Source organism: Poecilia reticulata, chromosome 6 (genome assembly GCF_904066995.2).
Source record: "Poecilia reticulata chromosome 6, P_reticulata-male-v2, whole genome shotgun sequence".
Lineage (NCBI taxonomy): Eukaryota > Metazoa > Chordata > Actinopteri > Cyprinodontiformes > Poeciliidae > Poecilia > Poecilia reticulata.
The window spans coordinates 17,583,956-17,608,895 of NC_088835.1; the positions used below are offsets into that span (position 1 = coordinate 17,583,956).

At 37.4% G+C, this 24,940-nt stretch overlaps 1 protein-coding gene and 1 long non-coding RNA gene across 3 annotated transcripts in view; one reads left to right on the forward strand and one right to left on the reverse strand.

The window, feature by feature from the left end:
• lrrc4ca (leucine rich repeat containing 4C, genome duplicate a) overlaps positions 1 to 24,940 on the forward strand; it is a 130,787-nt gene that overhangs the window by 11,717 nt on the left and 94,130 nt on the right. The window lies entirely within an intron of this gene.
• On the reverse strand, positions 1,848 to 5,711 carry LOC145551865 (uncharacterized). The gene is made up of 3 exons (XR_014087724.1): positions 4,923 to 5,711; positions 4,234 to 4,406; positions 1,848 to 3,357 (listed from the first exon to the last, which is right to left on the reverse strand). It is a non-coding gene; the product is annotated as an uncharacterized LOC145551865 (long non-coding RNA).

Consider the following 24,940-nt stretch of genomic DNA (forward strand, 5'->3'; position numbering starts at 1 on the left):
AGAGTCCAAGAATCTGCCCAGGAAGAGCAAAGTCCTAATTTTCTTTCGTTAGCATTTCCCGAATTGTTTGTGCTTCTAAATCCTGATTGAACTCCTCCTTGACATTTGGAGAACCTAAGAGTAAATCAACTCAGACATGATCAAGATTGCTGACTGCTTGCTGTTTGTCTTTTTTAAGCCAGACAACTTAAGAGTGATCTTGACATCCAGCTGTACATGTTGCTACCAGTGTAAAAGACCTCAAGGCAATATGATGAAAGGTCACTTAAACTTTGGCTGCCACACTCACTCAAAATCTACAATACAAAATCTATTCCTTTCACTTGGAGTGGTACTCTATGACGTAATGTCTTGCACGGCCTGTTTTTTTCATGGCAGCCACAAAATTCCATTTTGCCAACTTTGCCTCAAGACAGCAATTAGAATTTAAGTATGAAATAAAGTAAAACAGCAGGTGGTCTTTTAGGGAGTCATACAGCAAACCAACAGGTTCCCAAAGGGACCAGTCCTTTCAAGCAGCAGCCTCTGGACTGCGGAATGCCTTGCCCCCGTCTCTCTCCGTGTGACCGACTCTGTTGAATCCCTTAAAAAAACAGGGATTCAGAACACTTTCATACAGACAAGCTTTTACTTAGATGCACCTCTTATTGTTTTTACACTCTGCAAAGCACTTTGTGTTCTGGCAACTTGTTCCTGGTGTTGCCGCAGCGCGTTACATATAGTTGTCACATTTTAATGCAGTCAGTCTCTTTCTCTCACTGGCCTCTACATTTCATTAGTAATGAGGAATGATGGCGGTTTATAGAGAATCACTCTCAGTTACATTGCTATGTTTTCCTGGTATTGGTGAATTATTGATGCATAAAATGTGTCTGACTGGTTAACAACTCCATTACTTGAAGGAATTTACGGAAAAGTGGTGTCTGAAGTATGTTTACAATTTTCGCACTGCACAACCTATGCTGGGAAAGCGTAAAATATGTCGCTGTTTTGACTTTAATTCATCTATTGACTAATGAAAATCTTAACTATACAGGAAAAAAAACCTTCATAAATATGACACTGCAGCAATGAATCAGTATCAGTCAGTAGCTTCCTTTGCACAAACATTGCTGGGGCACGCAAGTTGCTTTCTGTGTGTACTGCACATTTCATTATGTAGGTCATTATTTGTGTACGATAGACTTCACTGTTTGAAAACACCCAGATTGCTTTAAACACATATGCTACAGTTTCATACTAAATTCGGAACGAAAACAAAGGGATGTCATTAATTTTGTATTTATCTTCGGCAAGTTTAAACTTCTGCTCGTTAAGCCTGTTCCTTTTCTAAAACAACATTTTAAACTGCAAATCTATGGGAGATTATGACAAAAAGTCTGTACTGGCGTTATGTTTCGCATGTAAACATAAGACTGCAATTTATCTTAACTAGTTGTAACAATTTTTGTTGAAATTCAGCTTGAGACATACGACATCACGCTTCGTTCAGTGAATTAGTTGCAGAAAAGAAACATTTAAAAGACCTCTGTCATCCCCAATGCACAGAAGGATTGAATTTCTGATGCACGTCCAATTCTTTGCACATTTGCACAAGGACAATCTTTTCTTATATTTTTCCACAGTTCTTCTTCTGTAGCTGTTGCACAGACAGTTGTATGCTCAGTAGAACGGACATTGATTTACAGTGTTTGTATGTAATCTCTTAAAATGTAGAAAGCAGATTTAATGAAATAACCGCAGTCCTACAACAAGTTTATGAGAAACACACACACTGCATGTAGTAGCACATTATTTAAATTTATGACATTGATTAACTAAAGCGACTGTTAAACAGGGCTGGAAAACAGACATGGGAAAAAGTACAATTTAAAACAAATATCTAGCTGTGAATTACAAAAAGCAACATACTAGTATGGGGATTAGGGATTGTGAATGAGTATGACTTTGACTCACGTCACACTTACGTCACAAAAACAGATTTGAGCACTTGGACTTGTGCCGACGCAAGACTTGACTTACACTCAATGTCTGAAACTGTGGCTTCATTAGTAGTCTTTATTTCACTTAATCAGTAGTAAAAATAAGGCAATAAGTAAAAGAAAAATAGTAAAGGATTATTGTTGTTTCCTCTGTCTAGTCACCGAACAAATGTTGTAACAGTGAAATATTCCTGGATTCAGGAATTGGAAGCCATATTTTAAATGGCTTTATCCCTATCTTTTTCTGTTTTTAACTTTCCAAAGGCTATACTAGCATCTCAAAATGCATCACATATTTGTATTTATTTTACTATCATATCAAAGTGACATGATGTTACTGCATGCCAGTGTATACTGCCAGTGCATGACATCAAGCACCGCTAAGTGCTTGATGTCATAGTAACATCAAGCACATCGTGCAAGGGCTTTCTGTACTGTTTCTCAATAATACATGTGCATAAAAGGAAGCAAAGGCAAGTTCTAAACTCATGTGTTTTTAATGCCACCATCAAGGAAGTATTTACAGTAATTAAGCCACAGCTCTGACAGATGTACATATATTCTCATCTGAAAGAATGTGTTTTGAGTTTTTAAACAGAGACTTTCACACACTGTTGGCTATTAATGATTCATAACAACCTGTTCATTTTTGTTGTAGCTTCATTATAATCCCCCATTGTTGCCCCTCAAGCTGAATATTGAATTAAATGACTCTAGGTATTTTCAAGGCAAAAACTTAACTGGCCAACTTGACATCCAAGTCTCTCATTTTTGCATAATTTTTTTCTTCTAAAACAGTGTTTCTCAATCTTTTTTGGGCCAGCGCCCCCTAGCCTTTATCCAGGTCCCTCACCGCCCCCCACCAAAGAATTTGCAGGCTACTTTGCACTGACCATTATTTTATCATTAATATTACTATCACTATTGTAGATGTTTTGATTTTTATGCTTGTTTCTGTATTTATTATCAAAAATAATTTCCCAGGGAACAAAAAAGTCATGGGAATAGAAATTATTTTCACAGGCGTCTACGAAAAATGCAATGAACATTCAAGTTAAAATCGGTAGGCCTAACAGCAGCCAATCAGAGTGGAAAAAATATTCTTATTTTGTGTCATTTTCTAGTTGTTAAATCTTGCACAAAATGACCAGATAAAAGATGTTCAACATGCCAGTTTAAACTTTGAACTATTTGCAAACGACTGAGCTCTGCTGTCTTCCTGCAAAAAAGGAGGACAAAGATTACTTATCTGACTAAATTAATACAAACATGATAAAAGAAGAGACTAAATAGATTACTCAAAGTGATGTCCTAGCCTGGGGCCTTGAGACTTTCTGTTTGGATGTCGTCTACTGGGTCTTTTGCACCTTCTTTCCTGCAATGAAGAGAAAAAAGACATTACTCACCTGGAATGTATTTCTTCTTTTTGTAATGGACAACCAGGTTGTTTACTTGTGATTTTGGGTTTTTGTTTGGTTACCTGCAGCATCTCCTGAATTGGGTGGTTCATTTGCAGGTACTGGTTATAAAAAGTTTTATATACTTTGATTGTAATGTGGGCTGCACAGTGGTGCAGTTGGTAGCACTGTTGCCTTGCAACAAGAAGGGTTCGATTCTCGGCCCTGGAAGACTCCATGTCTTTCTGCATGGAGTTTGCATGTTCTCCCTGTACATGCATGGGTTTTCTCCGGGTACTCCGGCCTCCTCCCATAGTCCAAAAGCATGACTGTCAGGGTTAATTGGTTTCTCTAAATTCTCCCTAGGTGTGTGTGCATAGTTTTTTGTCCTGTGCCTCGGTGTTGCCCTGCGACAGACTGGTGACCTGGCCTCTTGCCTGGAACATTAAGTCTCATCAACTTGTTGTTTGTACTCATTGAGTCCATGCAACAACTAAAGTAAAATAAAAAAGGAAACTATTTGAAAGTGCTGAGGATTTCGGCTGGTAAAAAGTTTAACATTTTAACATGTCCAGACACTACGCCATTTCTACGGAAGCAAACCGAAAAGTTTTGAACAGTACAACTATGTCAAGTAATGACAGTCTTGTGTATAGTTAGTATATTGCTGCTATTGTACGCAGAAAAAAACAAATACATTTTGCTGACAATATCTTGGGTGAGTTTAGGAATATTGTTTACCGTGGAAAAGTCTTGACCAAATACATTATTGATATAGAACTTTTAATGTCAAGACATTTTTTCATTTATGTTGCCACATGTTACGCAGAGCGGGCTTGTAATGTGGGACTCACCTACCGGTCCGGGATAAATCTATTCTCCTTCCTCTTCTTTGGGCCTTTTCCCTTTGCAAAGAAACTTTCCAAAGACATCTGATCTGTTTCTTACTCATTTTGCTGCTTGTGGGCTCAGTGTTGATGCGCAAGTAACCAGACTTCCAATGATTCACTTCCTGCTAAAGAGCCCCCTGGTGGTTGAAGAAAAATCCACATATAAACAGCTTATAGTCCGGAAAATACCATAAATAAAAAAAAATCTGAATGCTCTCTGGTATTGTTCAGGGGGCCGGACCAAATGTGGAGGCGGGCCGGATCCGGTCCGCGGGCCGTAGTTTGGGGACTTTTGTTCTATAGAGTCCTTTTATGTTTAATTTACTGGTGTCATCGCAACTGAACTAACAGGCGCCCGTGAGAAAATGAGCGACCGACCGAAGCTACTGTACAGGAGCTGCTGCAATTTGTTCTTATGTACAGATTCATTAATATACCGTCAGTTATCAGCTATGAAATTAAACTGTTCTGGAAGTTGTTGGAAAATAATATGGTTAGGTTCAGGAGTGAAATTAGTTTTAAATTATTGGGAGTACTATGACAAAAGTATAGATATATATTCAACAATTTAATTTCACACAATTATCGCCGTAAAAGCCATTTGTTTGTTAAATACTCAATGAAACATATTGTTGTAAACAACGTATACTCACAGAACGAGGTAATTAGTCCAAGTTCAGAAACTACAGCGGCTCTGATGCGTCAAGACAAAAGTTAAAAAAAGGTAAAACAACCCGAACAGGTGATCAACTCTAAACCACTCGCACCTTTTTACTCTCCGTCTCTCTGCCGTTTAAGCACACCCGTTGCCATGGCAACCTCCTGAGCTCCACAAGCCGACCAGAGATTATGTTAAAAACACAACATTCAGTCCGTTACGATATTAGGTTTGCAGGCTTGATATTTATTTTTGCGATTAATAAACCTCTCATGAACACAGCGGTGGTTGATTAGTTAATTTTAAACTGCTGCTGGTAATGGAACCGATACGCACAGAATTGCGCAACACCTTGTTGAAACAATAATTACTGAGCGTATTATTTTTGCTGGGTCATTAACTTGAGCGCGTTTTGTTGACTTTTTGTTGTTGTTGTTGTTTAATAAAGTTTGAACGTTTTAAGCGAGTCAGAGGAGGACCTGCTGGACTCAGCGTCCTGGCGGCGTTCAGTTTGTCACCTAATGCCGAGATCGACTCAAAACCTTCCCCGATCGACGTGTTGCACGGCTGCTCAAGCAAAGCACAAACAGTTCAGAAACAATATGAAATGGGGAAAAAAAAATATATTTATTAACTGATTAAGTTGTGTTTTAGATTGTTCTTGAAAAACGAATCAGTCACGGTTAATTAGTGGGCGCACTCGCGGCTGCACAGTTTAACCCATTAATTTTTTACAGCAGACAGCCGCTCCCCTCTCTTGCAGGTATGCGTACCCCCTCTAAATCTTTTAGGGGTAGGCTACGCAGTACCCTGCCGTACCCCCTTACTTTCACCCCTGTTGTTAACGCTATAAAATGAACGCTCTCTATCACCCATGGAGGGATTTCTGGATTTCTTTATTTAAATTGGTTCATTTTTCAGAGGGTATCGTGATTTTAGCTACCAGTAGCAGGAGAACGGAGCTGCGCCAAGAAGCTAACAAACACTGAATAGAAGAAGAGCTGCCATCAATACAGTTGCAGCCAAGCATAGTTTAATGTTACACAATACAGTTTTACCAAGTTGCTCAAAGTCTAAACTGGTATTGTTGTGCATTTAAGGTGTAAAATTTACCTTCGACCAAACGCCCCCCAAAGGCATCCCAGCGCCCCCCTTTTGTAAAAATGTCCGCTTGCGCCCCCTGCCGTCCTCTGAACGCCCCCCGGGGGCCGGTACCGCCCACGTTGAGAACCGCTATTCTAAAACAATATTTCCCTATATGCTGTATTCAGAAAGATGTACCAAATCCTCAAAAAAAAAATCACTTTCTGCAATCTTGGCACCATTTTTTTATGGATTGGGGGGGGGGGGGGACGGACCGGTTATGTAAAATCAACTTTATTGAGCTGTATTTCGTGTTATGATGTTATTCCCTCAGCAAAATCATACCTGCATTGTGGATAACAGATTTTCAAAACTATGCAAAGCGAAGGCAAAGCAAACAGTAAAATAACTAGATACTTGGCTGACATGTTTGTAAAACAACAATGTTTAACGTTGAAGTACATATAAATGTTTAATCATCAAATACGGTTAGGCAGCTGCTGACCTAATTAAACTGCATCACAGTTTTGCTGACTGGGTTTCCTATCTTCTATCAGGAGGACAAACAGGGCCGGCTTTCCTTGTTTGGCTTTTTATATAAGCAGCCGGCAACAGGAAATAAATAATTGATCATTGATAATTAGGTAAACAAAATTAATGTTTTCCACAACAGACGCAGATTAAATGCATTCTTATGGTTTCTTCATCTGCCTGAACACCTGTGTATTTTATATTACATTAAAAAAAACATATTAACTTTTGTGCTTAGTTTGTTGTGCATGTCTCATTAAATTATATAGGCTCATAAATATTTTAATTAGTTCATGGGCATTGTTGAGTAAGTTCAGTCTTATATTCCTGGAATGAATTTAGTCTAACTATTTCACTTAAGTACTATTCAGTCTCTTTAGTCATGTTTAATAATACATGATATTTACAACTTTTCTCAGAGTCAAAAGGCATCAGCATCTTGCGCTTCAAAGACTTTAGATGCAAATTTATGCTTATATGTGTTAGAGAGCTTGGAAATTCATAGCACATAACAGCACTAACAGAAACTGACGATATTTCATCAGCCGGACTTTCATAACTGCTGTGCATTCTATTTGGAAATCTGTAATTAGTCACAACATGTGAGATTTCTCTCTCGCACGCATCCTCTTTTTAATTTAGCAACATGTAATATATGTAGTGATGTTTTTTTTTTCATTAGCAGCTCTTTACCAGTGTTATCCATAAGGCTTCTAAAAAAAATTGATTTCTCACGCCCCATGTTGCATCTGGCCAGACTGACAGGAGTGGTGAACCAGGGGGAAATGTTCGGAGAACGCGGCAGTAATATCCAGCTGAAAAGAAATGTCAGCAATAGGGTGGAACACAACACTCCAACATAGTGTCTCTGTTCCCAGAAGGGAATGTAATAGGGCTGTGACATTTAAGCAAAGCAAATAAAAAAAGTAATAAAGTAAAGCCCAAGAACACTGAACAACTGAGACGTACAGGTGTGAGGACACACTATTTACCAAGTGATGTCCTTGTAATTACTGCTATCATGCACTAGTTTGTAATTAAAACTAAAAAAAATGCTAAAACAATTCCCAGAAGTTTACTGACAGTTAGCATGAACACTGTTGCTATATAAAGTTTGTACGTTTAAATATGTAACTGAAATATTCTCTTTTTCAGAATGTGATGATCATGAAGCAAACGGCTTCAGCAAACCTTGACAATGAGACAGCAAGTTTACATTTACTTCACACTTAACCAGCTAATTTCCTGCCAGAATTTGCAAAAATAAATACATTTTATAAACTCTCATCTAGTATAAAATGATGTCTTCTCACATATAAAACAGCATCTCCTCATATACAAAACAATTCCACACTATGCAGCAAGTTTCTGCCAAAAATGATGTGATAGCTCTGCACTGCAAATATTATTGGGAGACTTGTAAATATTTTAGGCTTGTATTTATAATTTTGACACTGTATCAATTTGAGTTAATAAACCTAAAAGTCATGTTCTTGGACTATGGGACCGATTCATGAATATACTAATTCTATGCAGAAAGACCATCAACCCAGAACGTTCCTGCTGCAAGACAACAGTGCTTCCAACTGTGCCACCATGCAGTACATTTTCTAAGATTAGAGGTTTATTGTGAGATTGTTTTGTCCCGCCAATAGGTTTTCAGAAAACTATACATTCACTGAATCAGTGAAATGGTAAATATTTAAAACCTGGAAAATGCTTCATTTATTAAAAAAGATATAGGAGAAACAAAGAGAATAAAGGACAACAACAAAACATGCAGTTACCATTAGTGGCTATACTTTCCTTGTCAATGTTATTGATGGCAGACTGAACGTCTCCAAGGCTTCACGCGTCCATGTGTGACAGAATGAGAGAATCCGGATTGTCAGTGAGAAAATATTTGTGTTTATCAGTCAGCACAGCTAGCTTCAATAAAACGCAGTCTGTTACATACTGTAGCTAAATGGCATGCCGCAATGCCTCCTTCGTTCTGATTGCTTCCCCTTGCACTGTCCCCTGTTGTCCCTTTTGACAGAGAGGCTTGACGGATAGATCACAGAGATGCACAATCATTGCATGGTAGAGACTCGGATGGAGTGCACCCATTATTCTAAAGCAAAGCTGTCTGCCGTAGCAAGGCCTGCGAGCCACATGGTGCCATGATAGATGGGGACCATTAATCAAGGCAGGACGGAGCCCTGAGATTGATGTGCAGAAATTCAAATGCTCAAGCAGCATTTGGAAGATTAAGGCTGTGTGGGTAAGGATGAGAGGTTAACTTTCTTTTGCAGAAATAAAAAAATAAAAAAATAGGTGTGATTGTGGATCAGCTGTTCAGAGGAGACACATGATTTTCACCTAATTGGATGTAATTATGAACGTAATATCTGCGAAACATATTTTGAAATAAGATTAAAATTAAGAGTATTTGTGTCTGTTGTGTCATTCCACCAAAAAAACTTATTTGGTTCATACTATAATACTTGAATAGATTTTGCTTTACTTCCATAGATGTAAAGAAAGTAAAATTCATATAAACTGCCTTGATACCACATAAGGATAAAGAATAATTGCGAGCTGTTGTGCAATAACATTTTATAAACACCATTAGATTAGTCACCAAGTCATTTACATAGGTTTTAGATTCTTTTAACTATATGAAAAGTTGCCTTGGACAAAGGAAAGAACATCTGTAACCTCAGCCTTTAAGATGCTTTATTGACCTCTAAATTTCACACACTTGAGTATAGAGGAGCATCTGTTGGGATCTGAGGCAAGCCTTGTAATTGTTCTTTATGCAGTGCTATAAAAAATTTGCCCATTTACAGATTTATTTTGTTTTTGTGGGGTTTTTTTCTCATACATAAATAACTATCCAATGTACTAAAAGTTAAAAAGTAATTCCCCCCCACAACTCCGCTTGACAAGATGAAGCAGCATACAAGTGCTGTTGGCAATAACACTTGCTTAAAAAATGTGAATTTGAGAGATTGTGTTTTGCTACATCGGTTCAGTTCAGTTTGGATGAATCGAGATAATTAAACAATGGTAACATTTCTATTTGGTTTGCACATCAATTAGTGTCCTTTTTAGATACATTTAGCAGTACACAAACACAAAGTTGTCCTTCATGTACCTGCTTATGTGTTTATATTATTTGTGCCAACATTGTTGTTGGTGAGAAGGAAAATAAAAACTTGTGAAGAATTATTGACGTTATATAGTATATATTTATGAAGAATATTACATCAGAATATAATTATATCAATATAAATACATATTTGGTGCAAAAATATTTTTAATTACTTTAGAAAACGTCTCAAAAAACCACTTCTTCAAAGTTAAACTATGTTCAACATATAAATGTAAACATCCATCCATTTTCTTTACACCCTTGTCCCTTAGTGGGGTCAGGAGGTGCTGGTGCCTATCTCCAGCTAACGTCACAGGCGAGAGGCGGGGTCACCCTGGACAGGTTGCCAGTCTGTCACAGGGCAACACAGAGACAGACAGGACAAACAACCATGCACACACACATTCACACATAGGGAGAATTTAGAGAAACCAATTAACCTTACAGTCATGTTTTTGAACTGTGGGAGGAAGCTGGAGTACCTGGAGAAAACCCACGCATGCACAAGGAGAACATGGAGACTCCATGCAGAAAGACCGGGGCCGGGAATCAAACCCAGAACCTTCTTGCTGCAAGGCAACAGCTCTACCAACTGCACCACTGTGCAGCCCTTAGATGTAAACATTTCAATTCATAAAGTAATCAACATTCTGAAACACATGATCTAAAATTACATTTTACTGAATATTATGTCATTCCATGAGATTAAAGGCACAAAATCTTATTTCAGAAAAAACTTATGGACAAAAACCTGGTATGATTTTCTAGAGCGTTATGGCGCTTTATTTTTCCATCAGTGTTTTATTCTCTTGCCTGTCTTCCAATAACAGTATCCCCTGCCATAGGAAACAGTCATAAAAACTGTTTATGATTCAACTGTTTAAATGTACATTTCTAAGATATGACAAAGTAATCATTCCTGGTGATTATATATATATATATATATATATATATATATATATATATATATATATATATATATATATATATATATATATGATGTACGTTGTCCGCAGAGAGGTTGACCCAATTCAACCTCCATACCCATCAGAGCGTGGATTAGTAGGCATCTATATTGAGAAGTAGCAGGAATATATACAAAGCTGAATTTGCAATCAGCTTATTCATAATTTAATCAGTTCCAACACTTTTATATGTAAAATGAAGAAAAGGGAATATATCCGCCCTTCAAAGACAAAACAGTTTGTAACATAACACAAACTAATATGCTGTACCAAGGGGTTGGAGTGCTCCATTTACTGTGTGTAGAGAAGCTGGTGAGACAGTTCTCAGTACCTTTTCTTATGGCAAAATGAGTCATCTGAATAACACCTACAGCATTTTATCTTACCGCAAATGTAGTAGTAAGAGAATTTGTTTTTCTCTTTTTGTCATTTCCATCTGCTACACTATTTTTAGTTTGTGATTATATAAGAAATTAGGTGTTGCTGGAGGATTATGTCCTTGTTCCATGAACATATTTGTCACAATGTATTTGCTAAGCAGAATTTAAATTTGCCTTCTGAGAATGAAGAAAAATTGAGTTTATAGAAGCAATAACAGATGAAAATGGAAAAAAAAAAATCACTTTAAAAAGTTTGTCTGATCCAGTTAGTGATCATCATTATCAAGTTGGGATATCTCTAGAATTTATTTGTAAACTTCTCTGACAGAGTACACCAAAATAAGAAGACTAGGACATGCTAAGAAAATTATGGTGATAAAGAAAGAATAATAAACATCTTATTTTGATAAGGAATCTGAAATTTTTTTTTTTTTCCTCTGGCATTTGAGGCAGAACACCAAAGATGCAACATAAAACAGGACAACTAAAGGAGAGAGCCTGTGTATACAATTTTACAATACACCAGTACTTCTCCAAATACAGGGCAGTCAGCTGGTTTTGACAAAATGAAATACATCAAGACCCTGAAAATTTTCTTTTTATCTTTATCATTTTTATATTGTTCCCATGACAAGAAAGACCTTCAGCAACTTATAAGCCTATCCACAGAAGCATTATACTTGGCCATCTATGCCTCAGGGAAGGCTTAAGCTATTAGATGAGAGGGGGAAGAGGAACAGATACAGACGTCAAGGTACGTAGAGAAGGAGGTTATAAAATGATACCACACAGTGCTTCAGATGAATAATTCCAATGGAAAAGAGCAAACAGCGACAGAAAATTTTTATCTCTCAAATACAGGCCTTAATGGATGTGAAGGTTATACAGCTACAGGTAAAATGTGCCATATTTTATTCTCCTAATTGACGTAATGACTTGAAGCTCAGACGAAACCAACAATACCGAATGCAGGCAAATTTAGGACATCCTCTGCTGAGTGGCACTGACCTGTGGAGACTAAACTATATTACAAATCTTGCATCATACTTAAGTTAGTTTCTAATTAACCTCCTATTCACCACACACACACAAACACAACACACCACACACACACACACACACATGCACACGCAGACACACACAAACCCACTTTCTCCCTGCTCTCTTTACTCACAATGAACTGCGAGAAAGCAGGTGTTCATACAACTTTTGACGGGAACCTATTCTGTTCCCTTGGGTAAACTCCACCCACACTGAGTGGGCACTCAGTAGAAGTGGAGGGGAACATAAATACTCTCTGTTAGGAGGGTTAAGAGGAATTAAAGAACATACTGGTAAATAAAACAGGAGTGGTAGTAAATTATAGTAGAAATTGAAAAAAAAATAGAAAATCCAGAGCACAATAAAAAAACTAAGAAATGTGTAAATGAAGACTGTTTTACATACAGACCTCTGTTTTTGGTTTCTTTGTAGAGACTGGCAGATGGTCTCCAAAATTTGGGCATTCTCTGGACCCCTATGACACATCAGGCTCAGTTCTGGATAGGGCTAAGATCAAATGTGGCCCAAATGCAACATCACTGTTTCTTAGGGTGAATGATTGCATGTTATATGAGGGCCAGAACTGACCCATGTTAATCAACAAACGGTAAATATGAGTCCAATGTGTGTGAGCTATAGCTGAAACCCATGAAAGGAGGTCAGATTTGACCTTTGTGAAATAAAGGTCTTCACAGAGGACAACCCTCAAAACTAAAAGTATTTCATCCCTGATTTTGCTGTTTTAGAGCGAACAGTTTTGCTGTGTGGGAGGAAAGACGTTAGATATTGCATCATAGTGAGCACTTTCAGAGAGTACAAGGCTTTGAATTCTGGGCTTTTATTGAGCTAAGGATTTTAAAGGGGCTGCACTATATATTACCCAGCCACATAAGGCCATTTTATAACTTACAACTTCAGTTATAAAAAATTCTGTATATATCAAGCATGACTTAAAAGAAATTTGACTTTGCAATTTTACGCCTTGAAATTCTTAGGAGTGTTAGAAGTTATTTGTATGATAAGCTTAGGAGGATTGCAGTTCCACCAGGTGTTTGCTAATTGGTGCTGCCACTAGTCTGGTGAAGTTGAGTGGTGAGGGGCATAGTGGAAGGCTGTTCTGTGAGACAGAAACTCAACTTGGAGTCTGCAGCTGCAAGAAGGCACTTTGTTTGAGCAAGCGTTTAGGCATCACTGAATGACTGCCTCGGGAGATTCAAGGATTTAATCAAACATGCATGAAGGAATCAAGCACCAACAAAAGAATGACTGATTTTTTTACGACCTAAAATAAAGAAGTCAGCTTTAATTCAGTTAATATGTTTAAAGTCATGTTTCCATCTTATTGTCCAATTGAGTGGACTTGTAACATTTTGCGAAAAAGAAAGAATAGAAATGTGAACCTATTGGTTTGGAGCGAATCATCCAGGCTACACAAAGCGCAACGTCATCAGACGTTGACTCTCCACATGGCCGTAATAAAAAAGATGTAGAGGTTGCAAACTAGATCACACATCTCACTAAAATGTTCTCCCTACATGAACTGCAGGTTTGGTCTTTTAAATTATTCAGTTAAGGTGCTGTATGACTACTGATAAACAAAATGAAATTTATTACAAGCATCTAAAGCAAAAAACATCTACAAATGTTTTTTTTTTTTTTGTTATGTCTTCTGGCATCATAGTCAAATGGAAATGCTTACAGAGATTTTCATCCATGTGTTCTTGAAATGATGACTGACCTCAGAAATGTTAGTAGGAGGGAAAGTTTGCTATGTAAGAACTTGTTCAGTAAATGTGTTTCCATCTCCACTTTTATGCTCTGTGGAACATGAAACTACTGAAATGCAACAGGAAAACATTGTGTGTGCAAACTATTCTGACACTGTCTTTTTGCATGAGTACCATAATATCCTTTTAAATGTTTGACACACTAATCTCACAAATGCACTCCTAGCTGTTGTCTGCTAAGATATCTATAGGCAAAGGGTAAACTATGCAGACAGTTCCAGTGAAGAAAAAAAAAAGGAAAGCAGATATTTTCAAAAATTTAACTGTGCATGTTTAATTCGACTCTGACTCCCCTCCAAAAAAAAGTGAATTTGTTAGACCTAAACAACTCTTGCATTTGCTGCAAATGAAACCACTGAAATTGAGATAAACTATGCTGGCTAACTCTGATGGTTGCTCATAAATTTAAAAAAGTCAGTATAATCACTGGGCTTATACTAATGTGTATGTATGAAGCAAAATAGATTGTTAGTTTCTCTTGATATTGAATGAAACTAGTAGAATTAGGTGAAATAGATTGAAGTTCAACTTAAAAAAATTAGGCTCTCCAATGTGAAACTATTATCTTAACGTTTTGGTACAGCTAATGTTTTTATCTAGCGTGAACTGAGGACGGCAACGTATTTGCTTTTATAAAGTCCGTGCCATTTAAAAGTACACGAATGCTCTTTTAAGAATGACAGCCTCTGTTTGAGAAATTGGACTCCTGCACATCAGGCCTTCCTGTGACCCTGTTGTGCTTTGTCAGCAATACTCAAGTCGCTTGCTGTTTCTCCCCTTTACCATTTTCGGTTTGTGTGTGCTGAAAGTAAACATTGCAGTATTGTAATGACAAATGGCAAGCAAGCAGCGAGGAAGCCTCATAGACTTCTACCTCCGCGCTACCTTTCACTATTTCTGTGTGCAAGTGAGAACGAGTGGACTTCCAAGGGGAGAGAGGTACCAAACATTTCTTCTATTGAATGTTTTCTATCCCTTTATTGCTTCCTGTAATTGGTTCTCTGACAGGCAACTGGTCTTTGTTGTCCTTTTTCCACTGTTGAAGGACATTACACAGCGAAATATGGAGGAAACCACATGCGAGCCTTAAATTTGATTTAAAAGTAAAAGTTGTCAGCACCCGCTAATGTAACTACATTTTATGGTCAGAAAGAAAAATTAGAATATCACTAAATATTTTAGTCAGAAGGGCATCATCTCAACCCAACACACATAAAAGCCACTTTCTATGAGACCTTTTATTGTCATCCTTTTAAAGCATATTCAAAATGCTATATGTGAATCTCTTGCAAAAGCAGGTCACATTATTACAGTGAACTGACATTCCTACAAGAAGTGCAACGTCATTTCCAACCAGTTTGTAACCAGTGTATTTCGGCTGGATATGAATGTGGTGTGTTGATTAAGCTAAGAAGCAATACTGTAGGTTCGATCCCTTGTGATGACAGCAGTGCTAATGCTGCATGTACTCACTGTATGATAAATGCAGTGGAACATAAACACAGACAACAGTCATATATTAAGTGGTGTATTTTAGTTAAAAATAGGGGTGGAAACCCGAGAATGGCTGTGTTTTAGTGTGCAGGTGGTGAAAAAGAAGGTCCTTCTAACCACTTGTACATGTTAAATGAGGGTGTTTTAATACAACCAGCTCATAAGACGAGACAAGACCATATAATGCATGATTTTGGTTTCATTAGAATGAAATAAGAGTTTTAGCTCAGTGTTCGAAAAAAAAAGACAAATAATCTAATTTTCTTTGAGATTCTAAAATTCAAAAAGTTTTAGAATTCATCAGAAGTATTTTATATGCCTTTGATCATGTAGACTCTCCTACTTAATGTTTTATTCTTATATTATTCTTATTTTTAATGGAGTGGGATGTTTTTTTCTGTATGCTTATACCCAAGTTTTTAGATGAAGCCTGATTTAATTTCGTTTTTCACCTGATATTAGATCAATTTCCAATATCGACATCAGATTGGGACTCTCCTATTATATACAATTCAAGTCAATCCATTTATGAGTAGATATAGTTAATTTGGGGTAAATACTTAAAGAAAAGTTTGGCTAAGCTGTATTACAACTATTGCTAAACAAAATGGAATGTATTACAAGCAATCGTAGCTCCGCAGATGGTTTTCCATGTCACTGGACATCATAGTCAAAGTGACATTATTATACAGATATTTTCATCTGTGTGTACTTGAAAAGACTATTAACAGTCAGTAATTTTTTTCTAAAATGCCACCTGATAAAACGTTGACACGGCCAACCCTGCAACCATAACTGAGAGTCGCTGACAAGAAAACTGGGCTGACAACAGCATAACGCAATACCCTGCTTTTAAGATTATGTCAGTTCACTCAGGCTTTGTAATCCAAGTGTTAAGTTTCTTTTATCATCCACTCAAAGTCTGACAGCGTAGGCTTTCAAGTGATACCAAATTCCTTCTTGGAAATTCCCGATGAAATACCAGCAAACAAAGGCAATGCAGTTTTTATATCAACCAGTTGTTTCATCCATATGCTTGCAGCGTATAATAAGCTATTTTGCGCTGTAGTGACATTTCAGATAGATCAAAAGAAAGTGCGAGACTAATTAACTTTGGCTGGGTCAACTGCTTGATGTTTTAGAAAACTCAAAACACATGGAGGTCTAGAAGAGCATCACTAAAGAAACCCCAGAACAGAATACTTATCTAACTGCAGTGATGAGGGACTTATCAACCAATCAGAAGTAAACTCAGGGTAAGACGAGCAACACAACGAGTTTAATAGGAAATGTCAGTGTTTATTTAAATGGTCTAACTGATTATATCATTTCATGATTAACAACGGCAACAACAAGGAGAAGAGGAGAAAGAAAAAAACACAATTTCATGGAGGCAGAAAGCAATGCAAGTGATTGGTGGAGAGTTTTTGCCAGCCACTGTGACGTGAAATAAAGTTTACACTCCGCCACTAGCATTTTAGGAGGCCGATGGCACGCTCCACGGTTGACTGCTTACGGGTGTGAGTATCATTAAAGTGTGCACCCTCTGTGCTCTGGGGGTTTGGAAACAGGGTTAGGAGCCAGAGCCTGAGGGGTAGTCACTGTCCTTGGCAGGTAATAGTGAAATAGTGCATCAGGTCCTAATAGTTAAAATTCCACAAATTAGCTTTTCATGGACTCACCAAGAAGTCAGCCATCACATACTGGACCTGCCTGCAGTCTCCTCCCTACACTGCTTTGCGCCAGGATAAAGAAGTCAGGTGCTAAGTCAGGACAGCATGCCACTAAATGTGACACATGCACGATCGGGTGGGTCACATAAGACACTAATGGAATGCACAAGCTCACATACACAGATTCATTGTCATAGGCAGGGAGTCCTTATCACTTCTTCTTTGTTCCACCGTCCTCCTCTTCTGGATGCATAGTTTTTAATAGTCAGTTTTCTGACTATTTCCTGTTCCATATGTTGACATATTCTTGTTTTTCTTCTACACAACAACCACAGTTTCCATTTTTCCTTTGGTTTACTGAGCTTCACTACAAAGTGATCTTACCTGCCTCCTATCTGTGTTTGAGTCCTCAAAATTCCTAACGAACTCACAGCAGTGTGTTACTTGGAAAACACATTCGAGCTTTATTGTGCAAAAAAGGATGAAAATACATATTTACTATTTTACACCAGCATTATATAATTAGATGCCGCGCTAATTCTTCACAGTGAGGTTAAACTAAGAAAATTGTCGAAAAGTTACGAATTTCACTTTTTGCTCTCCCCTGTCAGAAGTGTGCAGCACTCAGAGCACATGTGAGAGAGAACTAGAAATATGTTGATTGTTTGGCACAGATTCTTCCAGGAGTCAGAGGGAGAAAAAGATAAACTACGTTTAGTTGGAAGTCAAAGGAACAAAGCATGTTATCACTGGACAAAGAAAACCTGCCCTGGCGTAAAGGATGAATTAACATAAAACTATTCGGTTTGGTGTATTTGGTTTGGCAGACCTTCCTCAAGATTTGATTAATTGTTGAAACGACCGAGGTGAAGTAATGGTTCCACAAGCTTTCAGGGACATTTCCATGTATGTTTTTGACAAAATGATGTTTTTTTTTTTTTCTCACTGGGTATTGCTGACATTGAGAAAATCGGGTTTAGATCTTTCTTTTGCAATGCATGTAAAAGGAATATTCTTGTGTAGTAATGTTTCTTTTTTCTCACCATACTAAAAAAACTCAACAAAGGCCAGTAAAAATGTTGAATTAGTTTTTTTTTTTTTGCTTTTGTTTTTTCCAGAACTGAGGGGAGGAAGAGTGTAATATTTTGTGACTGGAGTTATTCCCTTGAGACAGCTAAAATCCATCTGTGAAAATTTAAAGGTAATACTAGTGTTTCTAACATTTGAACTATGGCTGAATATAAAACAAGAAAAGCAAATCTCCCATCTTCACTGATATTCTAAGCTGATCTCTCTGATCTGCTGTGACACAAAGGTCACAAAGCATTACGCTGTTGCCTCAAGTAGTGTTTCCCAAAACCGACACAACTCAAAACACACACCTGCACAAGAAATGTATTTCTAAAATCCACTCTCTTTAGCTTCACATGTTTCACTCTTACTGACTTATTGTCAGTTCTGTGCCTTTTTCTTTTCCTTCCTCTGCCTGGTTTGTCAGCTTAACTCTGAGGTGATTACAGTAAAAGTGACCGATAGAGGTGTATGGTATCAGCAGTGGTGTTGCTTTTCAGTTTTTGTGGTTGCCCTAAGCATATGTCATGACAGGCTGCCTCTGCTTATTCTTCCATTTGACTCAATGTTTTCTAGTATTGCATGTGCAGTTTTCCAGTTTTCTTGGTAATATGAACAAGCAGACATTAGGCAGAAGTAATAAATACTTTTGCAGATAGCGGCGTTATCTCTGAACGCAAATGCATTTAAAAAAAAAAAAAACTTGGATAACGATTTCTAAATAATCATTAAGTCAACCGTTGCCTAAAAAAATAAAAAAATAATAAAAATATTGCATGTTATAATGGTTACCATAGTAACATTTCAGTTGGTTAATGTTTTTGTTTTAGAAAGATTAGCAAATGGCATACATTTGCTAATCATACATTTATGATAAGACATAGGGTCTGAACCACTGCAGAACCTCAATTATGACAGACAGCAGCCTCATTATTTTGGAAATATAATGCCTGTAAATGTATTGTTTTCTGGGAGGCTTTCCTTAGATAGTGAAAAGTTGTAAGAAGCTTCACCTCAAACAGAAACATTAAGAATGAGCAAGATTTAAGACCAGCATTTGTAACTGTCTGCTGTTTGTCTTACAAAGATTAGCACCTTGAACTCACTATAAAATTCATTAAATCTATAATAAAACTGGTTCCAACGACCTTAAGATCATATTTGAGCATGTCCTTCCCATAACATGTTGTATTTCTTTGGAGAGTCCACATCGTGTGCCTTGCACATAACCCCAGCTTCAAGAGATTCGCTAGAAGCAGAAAGCGCACAATACCTCAGCATGGCACGGCACATCAGTGAGAAGCATGCAAAGCAATGACTCTCTTTTGAATTGACATACGTGGCATTGTTTACCAAACCTGCTCTGTGCATTGTGATAAGCACACACGGCTAAAAACAGCGGGATTAGAAGGGGCTTTCTTCCACATTGATGCCAGGCTTTTTACCTGATTTGTGTTTGTAACTCTGCAAAACAAAGCATTGAAACCAGAGGGCAGGTGTTCTGTGTGTGAAATAGTTCACAAAGCATATTAAGCTTATAAGAATACAGCACGATAAGACACCCCGTATGTCCAAGAGCTCTCACGGACATCTGTTATTTTTAGGATAGAATAATTGTTCTCTAGAATTGCTTAACAATACTTTCATGCAGCAATGTTTTGCTACCCCTGACTGTACATCCGTCTGAATGTACATACAGCTGGGTGTTTTCATAATACTTCATGCAGAGCGATTGGCATGTGGCATACTCCAGGCCCGGGCATAAAATCCGGTTTATATGTTTTTATGTTGCCGTCTGTAGATGAGTATTTTGCACGCCATAATTAACCACTAACTAGTTTAAGAAGGTGAAGGGATCACCAAGGGCTCTCAACATGGACGACTGATGTGGGGTAGAACATCTTCATAGGCTTTCTGGAAAACAATCTTGTTAATGAGAATTAATGTGAAAATGTTTCCAAAGAGTTCTACATAGCAAACTAGCAATTCACTATGTGAGAAAGGTTTGCATTTGTTGTTGTGAACCTTGACTAATGTCACATGCGATGATGCATTCAGTGACAGAATATGGCTGCAGGATCTTTACAAATTTATCTATTGTGCTGTTGTTGTTTTCTCTCCAATTAAATTTTTTAACAAGAGGCTCCAAAATTGGTTGGACCCGAACTCTACTCGCTCTTCTGAATGAAGACAAAAAAGTAACATTTATCTCGCTACGTTTGTCTTTGTTTCAATGTTTTGTTTTGACATTTTACACAGTATGTTGTTGGCAACATGTCACCTATATATTTACGTTTTTATTCAGTGTCTAGAGTATGCAAGTACGTTTTTGTCACAAAACCACAGAAAAACGCAATTATCTGACACAGCTTTGAGTTTAATAAACATCTCTTGCTGTTATGTTTGCACTTAAAACAGCCAACAGTTATTCATCTGAACTTTAGTGTTTCATTCTTCCCTATCTACTTCTTTTTGATTCATTTATATTTGTCACAATATTGTTTTTCTCTTGCTTCCTAACATTTAGTTTCATCAGCTCAGCTTTTCATTTGCTTTGTAATTACTGTCTCTTTCACTTACTGCCTGGCTGATTTTTCTTCTGCAAAGTAGCCCTACCAGAAAGACAACAAAGTTGGACTACAACGAATGCTTTTAAAAGCTGAACAGCTCTGCTTTAATTTCCCAACATAAAGGGAGTTTCAATCAAAACAGTCACAAAACGTTTAATTGTTGTGGGACTTTTGATAGTTATTATTTATTAAAACTGAGCGTTGACTTTAAAAGTAGATGGTAATTAACATTGTTACGATACTTAATGCGTTGTAATGCCTCGGGGCCGTTAGGGCTGTTGTTGCTGTCTTGACGTTGATAAACCGCTCATTCCTTAAAAGCAGCAAGAGCATTTTCTTGCTTAAAAAATAAAGTGCACTGCACATCAACTGGTTTCTGTTGTGAATACATAAATAAATTTAATTTGTTTTTCACTTTTTTTTTCCCCAAAATTTCAGTTAAAGCAAGGCTGAGCCGCTTCACCTGTGTGCCACTCTTAACCCAACTACTGGGTGTAAACTAAAGTCATGCTTGATAGACAGGATTATTGAAATAGGCAATTAAACATCTGCATAATACTTCAAATAGGTTTGACTTAATATTTTTCTATTAAGTGCTGCAGTTTTAGTGAATCTGTAATGCTCTCCAACAAATCAACGTCTTTTGCAACATACAATTTGAATCAGTGTGTAAATTTAAAATTTCTGCTAAAGGCAAACATTTGACATCGGATCCAAATGCTTAGAATAATTTGTCCAATCAATTGAATCCAATTATATTCTAACACAATTCAGAGATAGATTCATATACAGTTTGTAGACCAGAGATTTCTTATGTAGTGTGTCCAGTAGTTGAGTTTTTCTGAATATAACACAAAATTGCATACAGATGGCAGCTGCAGAATATTGATGATTATAAAGAAAAAAGTAATGACTTGTCAAAATAAAACAAGGTTTATGGACATGGCCAGAAATCACATGTAACACAGATTTATATTATTTGAATCACTGATAGTCCTATCAGTGTGGGACATTACCTTTTCCTTAAATGGGCAATATTATGTGTATTCCAAGCACATAACACCACTATAATATAACCGAGTAACCTTTAGTGTCAGTTGTTATAACAACGTAGTATGTATCAAATATGATTTAAAAGAAATTTGATGTAATTTAGCACCTTGAAATTGGGCATCTCTCTCTCTCTTTTAGAAGCTCCTCCTCTGACATTCCACCTTCAGCACATCCTCACAACAATGTTCATCCATTACGCCTTTTGCAGTCGTTCTTAGGAGCGTTGAACTGAGAAGTAGTTTGTATGTAAAGCTCAGCAGACACATAGTTCATCCAGGTGTTTGCTAATTGCTGCTGCTGCTAGTCTGGAGGACCTAAGTGGGGAAGTTTGGGGACAGGTGCTCTGTGAGGCAGACGCTTGGCTGGAGACTACAGCTCCAAATAGGGACTTTATGGAAATAGGTGGCGCTTTGTGGGAGTGAGCGTTTTAGCTGCCACGGGACATTCGAGGATTTCTCAAACATATAAAGAATCAAAGCAAACTCTACATATGTTTTTGATGAGGGAATTAAATTATAACGTTATGTAAAGCTCAAAAAAGGCAAAACACCTCCTTTAAAATGTTTTTAATAATACCTATTAAATAACCAAAAAACATATAAATATATATGCAGAGCAAGACGTACAATCTTCTACTTTTTTTTTTTTCACCAGTGTTACTCAGTTTTCCAGTTGATGTTTATTCGAGAAAGAGGCAATTTTCCAATGCCGCATTTTCAGTTCAAGGGATTACATTGCATGAGCTTTATTTAGGAATGAAAATGACCAAAACAGTCTTACTGAACATTCAGTGAATTTTGCTAGCATTCTCCTTGGTAAAAATAACTGCCAAAGATTAATTGAGTAACATGTCATTAGTCAAGACTATATGGAGAATTCCTGACATTCAGTAGCATAAAGGATTAGCTGCTTTGTGCAGATTTATTTGCTTCTCAGCATGTTGCTTTATAGCAATTTAAAGTAAAACAACATAGCTTTGCTTAAAATTGAGTACTGACTGGAATTTATCAAATGACGAAGGGCCCATACCCATTAATCAGGAGCATTTAAAACTAGTGTTTTATTTCATACATTCATGTGCTCTATTTAAAAAAAACAGAAAAAAAACAACCTTTTTTGAAAATCTGTTTTGTATTTTTTTTACAGTATTGATAATGTTAATGTTAATGATAGCAATATTCCCACTTGCAAGTTGTAGATTGCTGGTATTTTCTTCTGAATTTGTGTAAAAGTAAAACGTAAGCTTCTCTCTTTCTGGTAGGTTCTCTCCCTTTGTCCCTTACCCACTGGGGGAATTGTTGCACTTGAACCTGTAACAGGTGCACAGAGGTGACTTTGACAGAGATATCACAAAGGTTGGTAAGAATAGAGGCTGCAGAGAATGAGATGCCAGCTGCAGATTTACACGCCTCCACTGGCTCACTGCACATCATTAAAGCCTGAGAGGCTGCTTGCAGTGACTTCATCTCTGTCCTAGCCCACACAGGCTACATCAGGGCCCTACCCACTGATTTATCCCGGCTGTCTCTCTGAACTGCTTTTCCCGCCAAGAGAGAGATGAGGACTGACGAGATTTACATGTGTATATGAGATGAAATTCATTTTGGAACGAGCACATGCTCCCTCTGACTGAAAACCCCCCAGCATTTTTAGTCTTGTTACCATTATTTTCCCGACCATTCCTTCTGCCATACATACTGCTATTATTACAAATCCGGAAATAATGATGGACATTCATATGTAAAGTGTCTCTAAAAAAAGCCTCCAGAGTGAATTTTTCTTTTGTCTTCGACTTTCTTGTCAGCAAGAATAAGATTTCTTTTAATCAATTAAGCTTAAAAAATGTGTTGAGGTTTTGAAGTAAAATAGGAAAACAAAAATACCAAGAGAGTGTGAAATAAAATAACCTCTTTGTGACTGTCTAGGCTTCAATTCCTGACTTTGAGACCTTTGCTGCAGGTCTTCTCTCTCTTTACCCATTTCCCATCTAGTTCCTGGAAATAAAGGTGCCAAAAAATTCATCCATCCCTCTTCTGTACACCCTTGTCCCTTACTGGGGTCAGGCAGGTTGCTGGTGCCTATCTCCAGCTAACGTTCCGAGAAAGAGGCGGGGTCACCCTGGACAGGTCGCCAGTCTGTCGCAGGGCAACACAGAGACAGACAGGACACACAATCATGCACACACACATTCACACATAGGGAGAATTTAGAGAAACCAATTAACCTTACAGTCATGTTTTTGGACTGTGGGAGGAAGCTGGAGTACCCAGAGAGAACCCACGAATGCACAGGGAGAACATGCAAACTCCATGCAGAAAGACCCCAGGCTGGGAATTGAACCCAGAACCTTCTTGCTGCAAGGCAACAGCTCTACCATCTGCGCGACTGTGCAGCCCAGGTACTAAAAAAATCTAAAAATTAAATTCATGGGTTTGAAGAATGTTAATTTTAAATTACATTTTTAATTTTCATAGCATTACTGGTAGCAGAAATGTTATATTGTATAGCCCAGTGTTTGTCAACCCTGGTTATTGGTACCTTCGTCCTTTAGATGTGTCTACTACAAACTTACTTTAAAGGATTACATTTCCTCCTCAGTATTGCATGAACTGCTGCAGATGTCTGCCAATCACCTGCGCACTGAAGTCAAGTGTGTAGCAGCAGGGAGACCTGGAACAGCTCCGAGGATCAGGGTTAGGACATTCTGGTATAACCCAAACTTTTTGATTATAAACTTATGCACTCATTGAGATATCATAAATCAATGGTGCACTTTATATCAATACGTAATCCATCCATTCATTATCTGAACACGCTTATGCTTGCAGTTTGACAAGAAGGACTGGTGCCTTTCTCCAGTTGTTTTTATGTGTTTTTTATTATCTCAAAATAGTACTGTCAAATTCCATAGTTTTAAAGGCTTTTTAAGAATGTATAGAATGAAATGTAGACTGTTTATTCTACACGCTTTCTTTATTCTGTGTTTAAAATGTTAATAACGGTATGTATTCATTCATATAACAGTCACAGAGAAATATGAAGTCATAGTTTATTGACATTTAAAGGTGTTTGGATTAAGTATAAAAGAAATAACTACTAAAGACAGACCTTTTACGCAATGATTGTTGCTTACCACTTTTTGTCAGTCTACGTCAGGTTATCATGAATCAGTTTGAAGACATGATGGTGTGAAACTGCAAACACCATACCCTCTCTAACATCAATTAAT